We start from the raw sequence: 17603 nt of genomic DNA, 5'->3' as shown, positions 1-17603 counted from the left end.
GAGCGTCAGTGAACGTTTGCACGTTGTGTAATTAGTCGTGTACGAGGCCCTCGGTGTGAAAAGACGGACCTCGACATCATATTGTTGGAAAGGGCTGAAATATGCAGAAGACGCTGGAAACGTAAAGAACGTGCAGGACCTGGAGGATTTCTCTGAAGAACAGTGGGGGGTTTAACTGCTCAGGACGAACACGGGACTCGTGAAGAACTCTCGCAGAACATAAACACATCGTGTCGTGGATCATCCCGGTAACGACACACGGGGTTAATAATCAAGGGTGTGTAAACTTTTGAACGGGGTCATCGTTATAAATTCAGCTATTATCTTGTGGACTATAATGTAGAGGTGTTATGTGAAATAGTTTATTCAGGACAGGACTAAATAAACAGCGTGGGGTTTTTATCAGCCGTCTTATTTTGTTAACAGTATTAAGATTTAGCAGATTCTGCAAGGGGTACGCAAACTTTTGAGCACAACTGTATACACACACACACACCTCCATCCTCGTATCTATCCAGTTATCCGCTTGAATATTCTTTCCTGCTACCCATTCATCCATCTATTTATCGATTTATTTATTTATTTATTCATACATTTACTCAACCTGTAATATATCTGTTTGGTGGATAGACGGGTGGATAGACTAATAGATGGATGGAAATAGGTAAATAATTGGATAACTAGACAAGTGGATAAGTGATGGGATAAAAACATGGCTGGATGGAAGAATGAATGAAAAAAGACTTGATAAGCAGGATGTGTGGATGGATGGATGGATGGATAAAAAGAATCAGGGAGGGAAAGGTAATCCGTCCAGTATACTGCTAGGTATTCAAATCTACACTGGGATCTGTCCAACCAGCCATTGTGATATACTGATCCATCCATTCACCCATATTTCCAACCACTCATTTTTTAATCTTTCTATCTACCCATTTATCCGTCCTTTCATCCATCAATCCAGCCCTCCTTCCATTTTTTCCCACCAAGCCATACAACCATATTTATCCATTCACCTTTCCATTGTTTTATATCCTCAAACCTTCTCAAGCATTCATATCTATATATATCTTTTTTCCAACCATCCCATCATTATCTTTCCATCTATCTATCCTTCTGTTCTTTTACCCATCCAGCACCCATATACATTTGCATATGCTCATCATTTCAACTCTTCATCCATCCATCCATTTATAATTTTACCCATCAGTCAATCCATCCATCCATCCATCTATTCAGGCTTTCAACGCATCCATTTTTCTACCCATCATGTATCCATCTACATTCTGTTATACATGTTCATGCATCGAGCCATTCATTTTTCCATATATATTTTCCATTCTTCTTTCCGTCCAGTCACTCGTCCATCCTAACAATCTTTTCATCCATTTTTCCATGTCAGACCGTCTGACATTTGACCTCTATTTATATACCGATCGATCAATCTATCGGCTCATCGATCCAACCCTCCTTCCACTTTTTTCACCATCCATCCATCCAACCATCCATAGATCTACTGTTAGACCTATTCATCTATCCTCCCATCCATCCACCCACCCTTTCCTCTGCTCAGCGATGATGAAATCAGAACAGGAAGCCGACTCAGACGGCGTATATAGAGCTGTGTGACATGGTCTGCGAGTGAAAGAGAATTTGGAGAATTGGTGTCCTGACTGTGTCCTCTGCTCTAAATGGAGAACGATTGAGGATGAACTTCCAGACCTAAACAGTGTATAATTACACAGCTGTTCTCAGGAAAGAGATATGGATGTGGGGAAAGCCCCCGTACTGGACGGATATGAACATTCCCAGGTTCTCAGCTGTGTGGGAAAACTATGAGGGACGGAGGAGGGAACAACGAAGGCTGTGGGAAATACTAAGTCTGGAAGTCGCTCAGGCTGTAAATAAAATCATGTGGTTCATATCAGCGAGATCAGTAAATCCAAACCGCGGAGTTCTCCCCCCGCCGTGCAGAGATGAGGCTCGTACGGAGGAACCCTCGATGACCGCAGTGATGATATCCTGCTCGTTAACATGCGTCTGTAAAATCAGAATGATGATGATGCTGCTACTGCTTTACCACGTCGGATTTAATATCCGGCGCAGACGGGCTGCGAGCATCAGCGCCAACTCGGCAGGTTTTTCTTTCTTTTTTTTTTTTTAAAGGCGGGGGGATTTGGAGGATGGTCATGTGACCAGACAGCAGCCAAGCGGAGAGGCTGAATCGAGGTCGAGCGTAAAGTTTAGTGGGTCAGAGAGGCTGGCAGACGACTGGTGGAAAAAAAATGTGTGTGCCAGTCCAAGACAAGCTGAGATAGAGGGAGGGAGGGAGAGAGAGATAAACAGAAGAGAGAAGGGAGTGATGAGAAACAAATCCGAGGGCAGCAAAAGGAAACAGTCTGATACAGATGGAAACGTGGGCGATGAAAAGGGGGAGTATAAAAAAAAACAAAAAAAAAACAGATTTGATTTGAAAATCTAGACGGATGGAGGAGGCACAGCTAAATAAGGAAATGGATGGATAGATGGAGCGTAGATAAATGGATAAACGGATGAATACACAGATACTACGGAAGGGTTCGCTGGATCATTAAGGGTTCTTAGCCTCTTAAAGGTTACGGAGAAGGAAACAGAGTGAACATACTGCATCTGTATACTCGAACACAAAATAATATAATGTAACACACACACATACATACACATATATATATATATATATATATATATATATATATATATATATATATATATATATATATATATATATGTGTGTATATATATATATATATACACACACATTATATATATATATATATATATATATATATATATATATATATATATATACATATACATATATATATACATATATATATACACACATATATATATATATATATATACATATATATACATACATATATATACATACATATATATATATATATACACACACACACACACACACACACACACACACATATATACATACATACATTATATATATATATATATATATAAAAACGTAATATATTCTAATATACTGCAATATACTATAATATACTCGGCCATTCTAATCCACTATGACTTCCTGTAACACTAATCCAGTAATGTGTAATATACAGTGGTTGATACAGTATATACAGTATGAACCACTGTATATATATATTCATATACAGTAGTATCCTACAGCATGCCCCATGCTATAAACTCTCACTTCTGCTGTTTTTAGGGTTGATACTGCAGTTAAAGCTCGGCCGAAATCTCTGTGAGAACTGAGAGAAGGAAGCGCAGGACACGGACGACTCTCTCAGAGTGGAGTGTGTGTTCAGTACAGTAGGTGTCAGAGTTCTCCTACATATGCCCACGCTACACTACACTACACTACACTACACTACACTACCCAGCGCACACCAACACCCCGGAATGGGGCACATCTAATTTACTCAATTTATTCGTACGTATTTTGAGCCAAATGAATGCGAGCGTTCTATGTGAAAGGCTTTTAAGTCAACTACATCAAAGCCAGCGCACTTTCCCTGGATGCGAGAGCATTTTAAATGAAAGTGAGCATTCTGCGTGAACGCGAGAGCATTTCTACATGGACGCCAGAGCGCTTTACGTGAGTGCAGAAGCTTTCTTTGTGAACGCGGCCGCAGAGCTCGTTCCCGAAAAGTTCAAGCGTCCCGTGGGAACGTGGAAGCGTTTTACGTCGTCGCCAGGCCGTTTCAAGCGAACCGGCTCGAAGAGCGATTTAAGTGGACAACGGCGTCTTATGCAAATGAGCGCATTCTCCATGAACACGTAGAGAGTTTTACATGGACGCGAGAGCGTTCTACATCGACGCGAAAGTCTTTCGCAGAAACGTGAAGGAATTTTATGTCGACGTCGGTGAAAGCAACACGTTCGTGTCGGTGCGGAAGTGTTCCACGTGAACGGGAAAGCATCTTACATGAACGCGAGAACATTCGCATGAACGTAGGAGAATTATGCGAATGCGAGAGCATTCTACGTCAACGCAACGGCATTTTACGTCGACGTGAGGGCGTTTTATGGGAATGTGAGATTCAGGGTTTGGTGCGAGTGACTATTGTACACAGACAGACAGACAAATGTACTTTATTGATCCCCAAGGGAAATTTTGGGAATGTAAGGACATATTACGTGAACGCGAGAGTGATTTTATTAGTCCGTGGCCCATTTGTACCAGCGATATGGTACACCAATTTTTTTTTGGTACAAAAATTGGTACATCTTTCGATAGAGATGACGCCAGAAGCACTTCTGTTCCAGAGAAACGTTCCACTGGCCACAAGCTTTTGAAGTGAGGCTTTTTTGTTGGGGATTTTTCTCGCAGGTTTTCAGGGAGGAATGATCTCGGGAGACGGTCATTAGGTGAGACATGTTGACTAGAATCTGATGCCGATGTTGGTGCACGCTTCAGTGGAAAATCCCACTGGAGAGCAGCACAGGAACTCGACTTACAAGTCCTTAAATGTCCAAGTGGGCTCCTGCTGGGCGAGTAATCAATAGTGACCCCTGACCTCACAGCGGGAGGCTTCGACTCATCTCAGGTCTTCAATCTTCAACAGGCTGAACGAGACAGAGAGAGAGAGAGGAGGGGGGATTTGGGTAGAGAGAGAGAGAAAACAGGAAGATCTAATTATAGAAACAGGAGATAGGAGGGATTTTTCAAAACTTGGAAACATCTTCACGCAAACCGGCCGAGGAGGACGTCCTGGCGTGATTTTAGTGGACTTTTTCACAGGTACACGATCAGACTAAAGGTGAATGTCGAGATATCGAGGAGGGAACGTTGGACAGACAGAGCGAGTCTTTCTAAATGTTTCACTCAAATGACTCAGTAAATACTGAGGAATCTTCAGAGAGACGGTATTCCAAACAAAGACAGACCACAAAACATGATTCATCAGCTTTCCCTTGTACTGTATACACAAATTTCGATTCACGAACGTACACAAACTCCTTCTATTCTTTTTCTTTTTTATCCAGACAAAGAGAACATTCATGAGTTCAGTACAGAGACGTAACAATAAACGAATCAAGTCAGCCAGGACACGTCTGCAGGTTATTAGAGGAAACGTCAGCAATTATGGGGTCCAAGCACTAAGCAAAATTCAACGTTCCTGCCCAAATTTCTTCACATCCAAGGTTTGGACTTTCGCGTGTTCTTTCGCCCAGATGCTCGGCGAATTTTCCCCGGACACTTCCCCTAGCAAATTCACAGATTCCAGATTCGATGCGTGTCGCGAATTCCTACCCGGACGCTTAGCGGATTCAGACCCGGGTTCGCAAATTCTCAAATTCAGGCCCTGGAGACGTGAACACACGATTCCAAAACACCAATTCCCTGCTGGGATGAAGAACTAATTCAGAAACCCGGGTCTTGATGCTGAGCAAATTCCCAAATCCACCTCAGGCCTGCTCCCCTAACAGATTCCCAAATTTCCTGCACCATCACTTAACGCATTCCCAAATTCAGGTCTAGACCAAATCCGTCTACACCTCCAGCATTTACCAGACAGCTCTTATCTTCCGGCCCGGGAGCTTAGGAAATTCCCAAGACGCCCAGATTCTTACCACGTCCCAAACGTAGGTCTGGATATTTAAATTTAGCATTCACGTTTTGAAAGGAATGAATAAAAACACACAGTTAACACGTCCTGACGTCAGTGTGATAAAAACCATTCGCGGAGCTCACTTTGGACTTCGGGATCCTACTACTCTGAAGCGTCGCCGATTTCTTAAGGAACACGAGCCGCATCGAAAGATCAGCGCGACCGAGAAACTGTCTCACACGCACACACACACTCTTCCGCCCAACAGCTGACACACTCCTGAGACAGCGAGGAGGCGGAGTCCACGAGTGCGTCACTGTTCTGTCTGGCAAAGTAAAGCAAAGCCGAGGTGATAAACAGGATGTTTCTGCTAGATTTCAGTTTCAACAGCTGAAATCCACTCTCGCCGTTATATCACGAAAAAACAAACAACAACAACAACAACAACAACAAGGTGACGTGGCTTTTGAGAAGGTGCAGGTTTTAAACAGGTGTCTGAACTGAAGGATTTAATAAAACCCCGATTACAGAACGCTAATCACAGGCCATGCAAATACATTCAGTTCCTCTTCTTTATAAAAAAAACAAAAAAACAGACAGTTCACACACACACACACACACTTCCGCTCCTCATGCTGCACCCACACGAGCTTCTTTAAATATCAGACTGCAGACGCGTGGTGTTTGGTTTTGCTGATCCTCACAGGCGTCGTAAACATGTTGATCTGCAAGAGGAGAAAAGAAAGAAAAAACACACACACACACACACACACACACACACACACTCTTCCTGAGGAAGAGGCCCCAACACATCAGTCAAAATTTGACGAAACTAAAACAAGTAGCAACGCCACCCTGCTAACTTCTCGCCCTGACCCCTCGCGTACGCCGGAGACGAGTCGGACGAGTTAGCAGGACGCCGTCGTTACTCCGACACTGGAGACTCCTTCCATAAACGTTCTAAATAAATAAATAAATAAATAAATAAAGCACAGAAATAGGGTTTTTTTTTTTTTTGGAGCATCCACAGCACGACTCGCTGTTACTATGGAAACGATAAAGTATTAGAACGGGGCTTCAGTACAGTCTGAGCTGCTGTTAGAGGAAACGATTCACCTTCTGACCAATCACAACGCAGAACCCCTCAGACGCTGTGTCCGGCTTATACGAGCCTCCTATAGAGCTATTACTACACTAGCTACTGATATTTAACTCACACAGTGCACTGACACACACACACACGCACGCACACACACACGCCGAACACGAATACACACACTCCGGACACACACGCGCGCACAGAGTGTCGTGCGAGTGTGTTCGTTAATGAACTCATTGTTGTCATTGATTAGTTTTTGTCTGAGAAGCGTGTTCCTGCCTCTTCACTTCCTGTTGGCATGGTTACACACACACACACACACCCTGCAGACGTCTGGCATGCCATCCATCCTAATCCATCCTTTCCTCCGTCTCACTCTGCCACCCACCCACCCACCCACACACACACACACACACACACACACACACACACACACACACACACACACACACACACACACACACACACACACACACACACGCACACAGACACGGACACACACACCTTCCCGATGAAGAAACCCAGTGACCTGAGAGTTTGAGCCTGCCGGCTATGTATAACACACACACACACACACACAGAAGGATGATGTGTGTGTGTGTGTGTGTGTCTGTGTCTGTCTGGTCCCCCAGGCAGACGAATGCTGACAGACACTTCCTCAACTAAGTCATCCCACACACACACACACACACACACACACACACACCCTGAGGAATACACAGAAAAACACGTACAAAAAACAATATAAAGAGATACATACATACACACACACACACACACACACACACATAGACAAACATGTACACAAGAATATACAAAAAGATACAAAACAAGCACAACATACAAAAACAGACAAATTCATATATAAACACACACACGAGAACATGTACACACATCTGACTCACACACATACATATAAATTTACACTTTTACATACACAAAACACACGCACACACAAAATATACACATTATATATATATATATATATATACACACACACGCACACACAAAATATACACATTATATATATCACAAACAAATACTAACACAGGAAGTGCGTGTATACAGAGACACACACACAAAACATACACGCATCAGACACACAAACACATACTTTAACAAACACACACATCGACACAAATACTGAACATACAAACACACAACACACACACAACACACACACACACACACACACTAGTATTCAACATATATTCATTCACACAATAACATACACACAGGTATACACACAAATATACACTCAAACGCACACAAACACATGAACATTCAAAACATACACACAAGAACAACATACACACACGAGAACCACACACACACACACACACACACACACACACACACGAGAACAACCACACAAGAACATACACACACACACACACACGAACATGCACACACACACAAGAACATGCACACACACACACACACACGAACAGACACACACACACACACATACACAGACACACAATAGCTGGAGGCTGTGGAACGGTTTAAAGAGGTTTCTTGTGACAGAAGGATGATCGTATCATCTCGTCTCATAGTTCACATGCAATAAAACCACAGCATCAGGTTTCTCTCTCTCTCTCACACACACACACACACACACACACACACACACACATCCGCTCGTGAGAACGGTGAGACCACGTCAATCACGAGTTCAACAATTCAGACTTTTGTTGGTTGTGATTGACAGATTCACCTTTTCCTCCACCTGAACCTCAGAGCTCCGTCACAGGAACACCTCATACATACACCCCTCAGACCCCCCCCATACATACACCCCTCAGACCCCCCCCCATACATACACCCCTCAGACCCCCCCCATACATACACCCCTCAGACCCCCCCCCATACATACACCCCTCAGACCCCCCCCCATACATACACCCCTCAGACCCCCCCCCCCATACATACACCCCTCAGACCCCCCCATACATACACCCCTCAGACCCCCATATATACACCCCTCACACACACCATATATACACCCCTCAGACCCCCCCATATATACACCCCTCACACACACCATATATACACCCCTCACACACACCATATATACACCCCTCAGACCCCCCCCATACATACACCCCTCAGACCCCCCCCATACATACACCCCTCAGACCCCCCCCCCATACATACACCCCTCAGACCCCCCCCCATACATACACCCCTCAGACCCCCCCATATATACACCCCTCAGACCCCCCCCATACATACACCCCTCAGACCCCCCCCCATACATACACCCCTCAGACCCCCCCCATACATACACCCCTCAGACCCCCCCCCCATACATACACCCCTCAGACCCCCCCCATACATACACCCCTCAGACCCGCCCCCATACATACACCCCTCAGACCCCCCCCATACATACACCCCTCAGACCCCCCCCATACATACACCCCTCAGACCCCCCCCATATATACACCCCTCAGACCCCCCCCATACATACACCCCTCAGACGCCCATATATACACCCCTCAGACCCCCCCATATATACACCCCTCAGACCCCCATATATACACCCCTCAGACCCCCCCCATATATACACCCCTCAGACCCCCCCATATATACACCCCTCAGACCCCCCCATATATACACCCCTCAGACACACACCATATATACACCCCTCAGACACACACCATATATACACCCCTCAGACCCCCCCCCCCATACATACACCCCTCAGACCCCCCCATATATACACCCCTCAGACCCCCCCATATATACACCCCTCAGACCCCCCCATATATACACCCCTCAGACACACACCATACATACACCCCTCAGACCCCCCCATATATACACCCCTCAGACACACACCATACATACACCCCTCAGACCCCCCCATATATACACCCCTCAAACCCCCCATTAATACACCCCTCAGACCCCCCCCCATATATACACCCCTCAGACCCCCCCATATATACACCCCTCAGACCCCCCCCCATACATACACCCCTCAAACCCCCCATTAATACACCCCTCAGACCCCCCCCCATACATACACCCCTCAGACCCCCCAAATATACACCCCTCAGACCCCCCCCATATATACACCCCTCAGACCCCCCCCATATATACACCCCTCAGACCCCCCAATATATACACCCCTCAGACCCCCCCATATATACACCCCTCAGACCCCCCCCATATATACACCCCTCAGACCCCCCAATATATACACCCCTCAGACCCCCCCATATATACACCCCTCAGACACACACACACACACACCATATATACACCCCTCAGACCCCCCCAAATATACACCCCTCAGGCACACACACACCATATATACACCCCTCACACACACACCATATATACACCCCTCACACACACACCATATATACACACCCCTCAGACACACACACACCATATATACACCCCTCACACACACACCATATATACACCCCTCACACACACACACACACACCATATATACACCCCTCAGACACACACACACCATATATACACCCCTCACACACACACACCATATATACACCCCTCACACCCCATATACACACCCCTCACACACACACACACCATATATACACCCCTCACACACACACCATATATACACACCCCTCACACACACACCATATATACACCCCTCACACACACACCATATATACACACCCCTCACACACACACCATATACACACCCCTCACACACACACACCATATATACACACCCCTCACACACACACACCATATATACACACCCCTCACACACACACACCATATATACACCCCTAACACACACACACCATATATACACACCCCTCACACACACACCATATATACACCCCTCACACACACACCATATATACACACCCCTCACACACTCACCATATATACACACCCCTCACACACACAACATATATACACCCCTAACACACACACACACCATATACACACCCCTCACACACACACCATATATACACCCCTCACACACACACCATATATACACACCCCTCACACACTCACCATATATACACCCCTCACACACACACCATATATACACACCCCTCACACACTCACCATATATACACCCCTCACACACACACCATATATACACACCCCTCACACACACACCATATATACACACCCCTCACACACACAACATATATACACCCCTAACACACACACACACCATATACACACCCCTCACACACACACCATATACACACCCCTCACACACACACCATATATACACCCCTCACACACACACCATATATACACACCCCTCACACACTCAGCATATATACACACCCCTCACACACACAACATATATACACCCCTCACACACACACACACACCATATATACACCCCTCACACACACACCATATATACACACCCCTCACACACACACACCATATATACACACCCCTCACACACACACCATATATACACACCCCTCACACACACAACATATATACACCCCTCACACACACACACCATATATACACCCCTCACACCCCATATACACACCCCTCACACACACACCCCCCATATACACACCCCTCACACACACACACACCATATATACACCCCTCACACACACACCATATATACACCCCTCACACACACACCATATATACACACCCCTCACACACACACCATATATACACACCCCTCACACACACAACATATATACACCCCTCACACACACACACCATATATACACCCCTCACACCCCATATACACACCCCTCACACACACACCCCCCATATACACACCCCTCACACACACACACACCATATATACACCCCTCACACCCCATATACACACCCCTCACACACACACACACCATATATACACCCCTCACACACACACACACCATATATACACCCCTCACACACACACACACCATATACACACCCCTCACACACACACACACCATATATACACCCCTCACACACACACACACCATATATACACCCCTCACACACACACACACACCATATATACACACCCCTCACACACACACCATATACACACCCCTCACACACACACACACCATATACACACCCCTCACACACACACACACCATATACACACCCCTCACACACACACACACCATATATACACCCCTCACACACACACACACCATATATACACCCCTCACACACACACACACCATATATACACCCCTCACACACACACACACCATATATACACCCCTCACACACACACACACACCATATATACACACCCCTCACACACACACCATATACACACCCCTCACACACACACACACCATATACACACCCCTCACACACACAACATATATACACGCCTCACACACACACCATATATACACACCCCTCACACACACAACATATATACACCCCTCACACACACACCATATATACACCCCTCACACTCACCATATATACACACCCCTCACACACTCACCATATACACACACCCCTCACACACACACCATATATACACACCCCTCACACACACACACCATATATACACACCCCTCACACACACACCATATATACACACCCCTCACACACTCACCATATACACACCCCTCACACACACACTCACCATATACACACCCCTCACACACACACACACACCATATATACACCCCTGAACAAAATCCCAATTCCAAAAAGTAAAAAAAAACATGTATATAGATACACACATACACATATTTATTAGAAATAAAAATAGTTATTATTATATATAATACACACACACACACACACACACATATATATATATATATATACACACATACACACACACAAAATAAATAAATACATAACTATCTTTATTTCTAATAAATACAGTTATAAGTTCTTTCTAAATTTACTTGATCATTTTTTGGATATGAATTTGACACCATTTTATTTCTTTATTTATATTTCATTAAAATACAGGTGAAGGTTCAAAAAGAAACAAGGAAACAGAATTGAAAGCGGTAAACAGTGTAAAACATCATAAAGAAAAGATAATAATGTGAACAAATGCATATTTGTTAAAACACGTTTTGTGTTTTAAAGTTGAGACTCACCTGCCCCCATCTCCCCCCAAATATTTCAAATGATTATTTTTAAATAAGTTTATTTGAAAGAAACAGGAATCCAAATATAAAAAAAAAAAAAAGAATGAGTAATTAACAACAACAACAACAACAACAACAACAACAGAATATTTAGTGTTTTTCACTTTTTTTGTTCTTATTGTTGATATTGAATTTGGATTTTCTGTTTATTGATTAATTGACTGAATATTTTCCTTTTTTTCCCCCACACATAAACCAACATCCAGATGTTCGCACCAGTGTGAAATGACTTTCTACACAAAATGTCTGATAAACTCCAAACCGGTACGAGACCAACACGTTAGCATTGTAGCCCCGGCGCTAAGCTAAAGCCATTTCCTCCGACAGCAGATGTGTCTCGGCCGATCCGCTGTGTGGAATAATGAGCCGATTGTGTGTGTGTGTGTGTGTGTGTGTGTGTGTGTCAGGTTCAGCTGAATTAATAATGAATAATTACTGTCTGTGGTTCGAGGTCATTTAGTGCGTGTCATTTCAGCGAGTTCACAAGTTTAAATCTGGCTGTAATTTGCGGTGGTATTTTGGGAGAAGTTGTTCTTTCTCTTTCTTTCTCTTTCTCTCTCTCTCTCTCTCTCTCTCTCTCTCTCTCTCACCCTCACGTCCTCCTGTTGTTCTTGCTGAAACGGGGGTTAGCGTGTTGTTTTAAACTCACTCGAGACACCAAATTTTATTTCGTTGCTCCATGGCTTCGTCTGGTTTAAACACTCGGCGTGTGTGTGTGTGTGTGTGTGTGTGTGTGTGTGTGTGTGTGTGTGAGTGTGTTAGTGTTAACAGAGTTGTCCCGTCTACATGCCAGAAAATTAACACACTAAACAGGATAACTGTCTGATTAGCGGTCGTAGCACGGTCCGGAACGATGCTAGCTCGGCACGAGACGTAACATGAACACAAACAAAACTGCTAAGAAGAAAAAAAAACTTGTTTACTTCAGAAAATTTAGCCATTCCTGATTTTTTTTTTTTTTTTTTTGTGCTAGTTAAAAATCTCAGCTAAACCTGCCGAGCTAGCTAGCCGATATATATAATATAGAGCTAGCTGGCTAATTACACCAAACTCAAACCCAAGCATTACGTACTTCAACAGCTAGCCAGATTGGAAGCTAACCGGCTAACTAGCTTTGCTATGTTGTAGCTACACCCGTGATCAATTCCGGATTTTCTGCTGGTTAAGATAATAATCTCTATGCACTGTATATATTTATTTAATTCGAAATAAAGCTAGCGCCATATACAGACATCTGAAACAGAGCTAGCTGGCTAGTTCCTGTACATCATAGGGCAGGTAGCTAAACCCGAACATAAATATTAGCCAGATACGAGGTACGGTACAGAGCAAACACTAACGCTAACTAAACACTGATTTCATTTGTTTTTTTTTGTTTTTTTTAAATACATGATAATTGCCTCTCTGTCCTGATCCCGACAGATGAGGTCAAAGGTCAAGCATGGGGAATGTCAACGTTCTTAAAGCAAAATCAAACCAAATCATGACTATTTATCTTCTTGCCCTGCTTCCCATCAGACCTAACGTAGATCCACTACGGCGACGCTGCCTGCGACGTGACCTCCACATGACCTCAAAGAGACGTTCCACGCTGAAATGCGCTTCCCCTCGCGTTAACGAGCGAGAGTTCCAGACCACAGGCTTTCTGTGAGAACCTTTTCACGTCTGAAAGTTGGACGTGCCTCTCCGGGCGGAAAGCGAGCGGAGCGGAGAGGAGGCTCAGACGTGACATCACGGGGCAGGAATGCAGCGCGCTAAAAGCACTGACGCGACTGAGCGGTCACCGTTAGCAACGTGCAACTCTATAGCGCAACTCTATAGCGCCCGGTCTCGTGTGTCCTGAAACTCCAGAGAGCGACGTGTCTAGAATTACGCAAATTCAGGAAACGTGAAAGATCGAAGATGATTAAAGCCACGTGTCTCAACGTTTATCACAGACGAGCACGGTTCTGTTAACCTATACTCCTGAGACAAGGGCGTCTAATTATAATACTCCTGAGAGACACACGCAGTGCATACTCACAGTCGGTATAGTACTGAGAAACACCTGTACACACACACACACACACACACACACACACACACACAGAGTGAATGAATTTAGAAATGTTAGTCTAGTTAGTTAGTCTTGGAGGATTTGTTTTTCAGTGTGGTGTTAGTTTAAAATTTAATGGCTCTATTTAGTTTGAGTTGTTTCGGTTGCTCCACACATTGGAGTGGTGTGTGTGTGTGTGTGTGTGTGTGTGTGTGTGTGTGGATGAGGTGTTCTCTCAGGACTGTGTCCTCTGACCCACATCCTGCACTCCTCAAACCGTTTTATTTCTCAGACGCCCGCCGTTTCTCCCCTACATTCTTCATTCATCTGCTCTCTCACTCGCTCGCTCTCTCTCTCTCTCTCTCTCTCTCTCTCTCTCTCTCTCTCTCTCTCTCTCGCTCTCTCTCTCTCTCTCTCTCTCTCTCTCTCTCTCTCTCTCGCGCTCTCTCTCTCTCTCTCTCTCTCTCTCTCTCTCTCTCTCTCTCTCTGCAGTGATAAAAGTGAAAAGCTGCCCGCCTTTTGTTTGTCTTTTCTTTGCTCTAACGGTCTCTACAGTGAAGGAACGAGCTGCATGCGTCTCTCACACACACACACACACACACACACACACACACACACGGGGGTCAGTGAGTACACACGCTACACAATGATGGTGTTCAAATCATCCAAACAAAATTTCACGCTTTTTTTTTTTTTTTTTTTTTTTTTTTTTTTAAAACGTTCACACAAACGAAATTCTCGCTTCTGATTGGTTGCCGAAGCGTCCGTCGTTTTCTTATATATATATATATATATATATATTTCATACAATAAACGTCGCGTAACCACGGGAACAAGCAGAAATCACAGTCTGACCCAGGCCGATATTTACGCTTTTCCATCAGGCTCCTAAATAAAGACGGAAAAATGACAAATAATTACAATTTAAAGCGTTATAATTTAATACGCCGGATAAGAACGTTTTCCTTTTCCGTAAACGATGTTAATGTTTACATAATACGAAATAAAAACACTGCATTACAGCATGTATATTATTCATTTGTTTATTATAAAAGTCTTCTCAAAACTAAATATTTATTATTAAAAGAAAAAAAAAAAAGAATTTATGTACAATAAAGTCAACTTTTATCTTTAAGCAACAACAACAACAACAACAACAACAACAACACTATATAAATATTTTTGTTCCTACAGCTGCAGGGCACGACAGCGATTTTGTTAACAAATAAACACAAACACTTTTATTAATCACAACAAGAAATATTACACACACACACACACACACACACACACACACACACACACACACACACACACACACCTCACATTGCTTTGAAGTAAAACATAAAAACTGCCTTCATTTTTTTTAAATTATTCTTTAACATAATATCTATACCACATTAATGCCCCCTGCTGTAATATTCAATCGTTTCCATAGCAACAGCTCGTCCACATGGGCTATTACAGTTCAGCAAATACAAATAACTGATGTGATCTTCATTTTCTGTGAGGAGACATTCATTCATCCGGCACGGACGGAAGGAGTCTCCAGTGTGAGGTGAAGCCGTGGGACATCTTCAGGACCGAGGAGTTTATTACGCTTCACTGCGTAATAAATTAAAAGCACAACAAGCTGCGGTTTTATTTATTTATTTATTTCTGTCATATTACGTTTGAGAGAAAAAAAGAAAAAAGTGTTGAAGAAAAGTTCACAGCTGCAAAATGTGAGAACGGGAACTAACGGTGTTTTTTTAACTGGAGGTTCCACATCGGTCAAAGTAACTATAAACGGATAATAAAGCACTGTGTGTCGTTCATCGTCTGAGATTTCCAGGTACAGCGGCCACGCCTCCTCCTTCAAAGAGACTGACACCGAGGCCACGCCTCCTACACTGAGACTGACACAGAGGCCACTCCTCCTTCAAGTGGCCACGCCTCTGACTGAGACACCTCCTTCACCGAGACTGACCTGGAGGCCATGCCCCCATCACCGAGACTGACAAAGAAGCCACGCCTCCTCCACCGAGACTGACCCCAAGGCCACGCCTCCTTCACCGAGACTAACACAATACAGGTTCTACACGGCACTACAGTTCATATTCCACATCTTCTCCCAAGAGCCGACGCACGATACAAAAAGATCGTAGTGTTAGCTAACGCGTTAGAAATCATAGTTATGAATGTTAAGGCGGAGCTGCCGGTCGTGTTAAGGCGGAGCTGCCGGTCGTGTTAAGGCGGAGCTGCCGGTCGTGTTAAGGCGGAGCTGCCGGTCGTGTGCACCTCGCAGCCCCGAGCCCGCTGATTTTATCCCAGTGCGTTTGTAAAGGATGAAAATCTATTTAAAACGAGTGACCGTTCCACAGCGAGGAAAATTCGGAAAAGAGAACGGATCACGTTACACCTAATCTCATCGCAAGACATTTCAGAAATGAAAATCCACCCCCGGGGGAAACATTTTATTGCGCCATCGCTTGGTAATTAACTAAAGTCGAAAATTGGTTAAAAACTTCCTAGCATCGTTAGCGATATAAAGAAGAAAAACAACCCCAGTAAAACCATTCCCTCCCAAAACCATTGCCTCCTAACCCCCTTTCCTGTGTTTGGGGATCCTCCCGGTTTGTAGCAGACACACACACACACACACACACACACACTTCCCCCTCCTCCTAGTGTATTTTTGAGGCATCCGTGAGCCGAATACTAATGAGCGTTTTTTTTTTTTGGGGGGGGGGATTGATTTCCATTTGGAAGCGGGACGAGGGGTCCTCTCTCTCTCT

The 17603-nt window shown here is 44.2% G+C and overlaps 1 protein-coding gene across 11 annotated transcripts in view; it reads right to left on the bottom strand.

The window, feature by feature from the left end:
• Positions 1-17603, bottom strand: part of LOC108262770 (uncharacterized) — a 76793-nt gene that overhangs the window by 17472 nt on the left and 41718 nt on the right. For 7 of the 11 annotated variants that reach the window (XR_008398139.1, XR_008398150.1, XR_008398140.1 and 4 more), the window contains one exon: positions 4486-4593. The exons of 3 other annotated variants lie outside the window; for them this stretch is intronic. The gene's annotated coding sequence lies outside the window, so the exon portion shown is untranslated. Of the gene's footprint in view, positions 1-4485; positions 4594-5722; positions 6163-17603 lie in introns of those variants that run through there. One more of the 11 variants, XM_053686920.1, reaches the window with a different exon arrangement.

The sequence above is a fragment of the Ictalurus punctatus genome, chromosome 1 (assembly GCF_001660625.3).
Source record: "Ictalurus punctatus breed USDA103 chromosome 1, Coco_2.0, whole genome shotgun sequence".
Classification (NCBI taxonomy): Eukaryota; Metazoa; Chordata; class Actinopteri; order Siluriformes; family Ictaluridae; genus Ictalurus; species Ictalurus punctatus.
The sequence above is the reverse complement of the archived record's forward strand: the minus strand, read 5'-3'. Positions and strand labels throughout refer to the sequence as shown.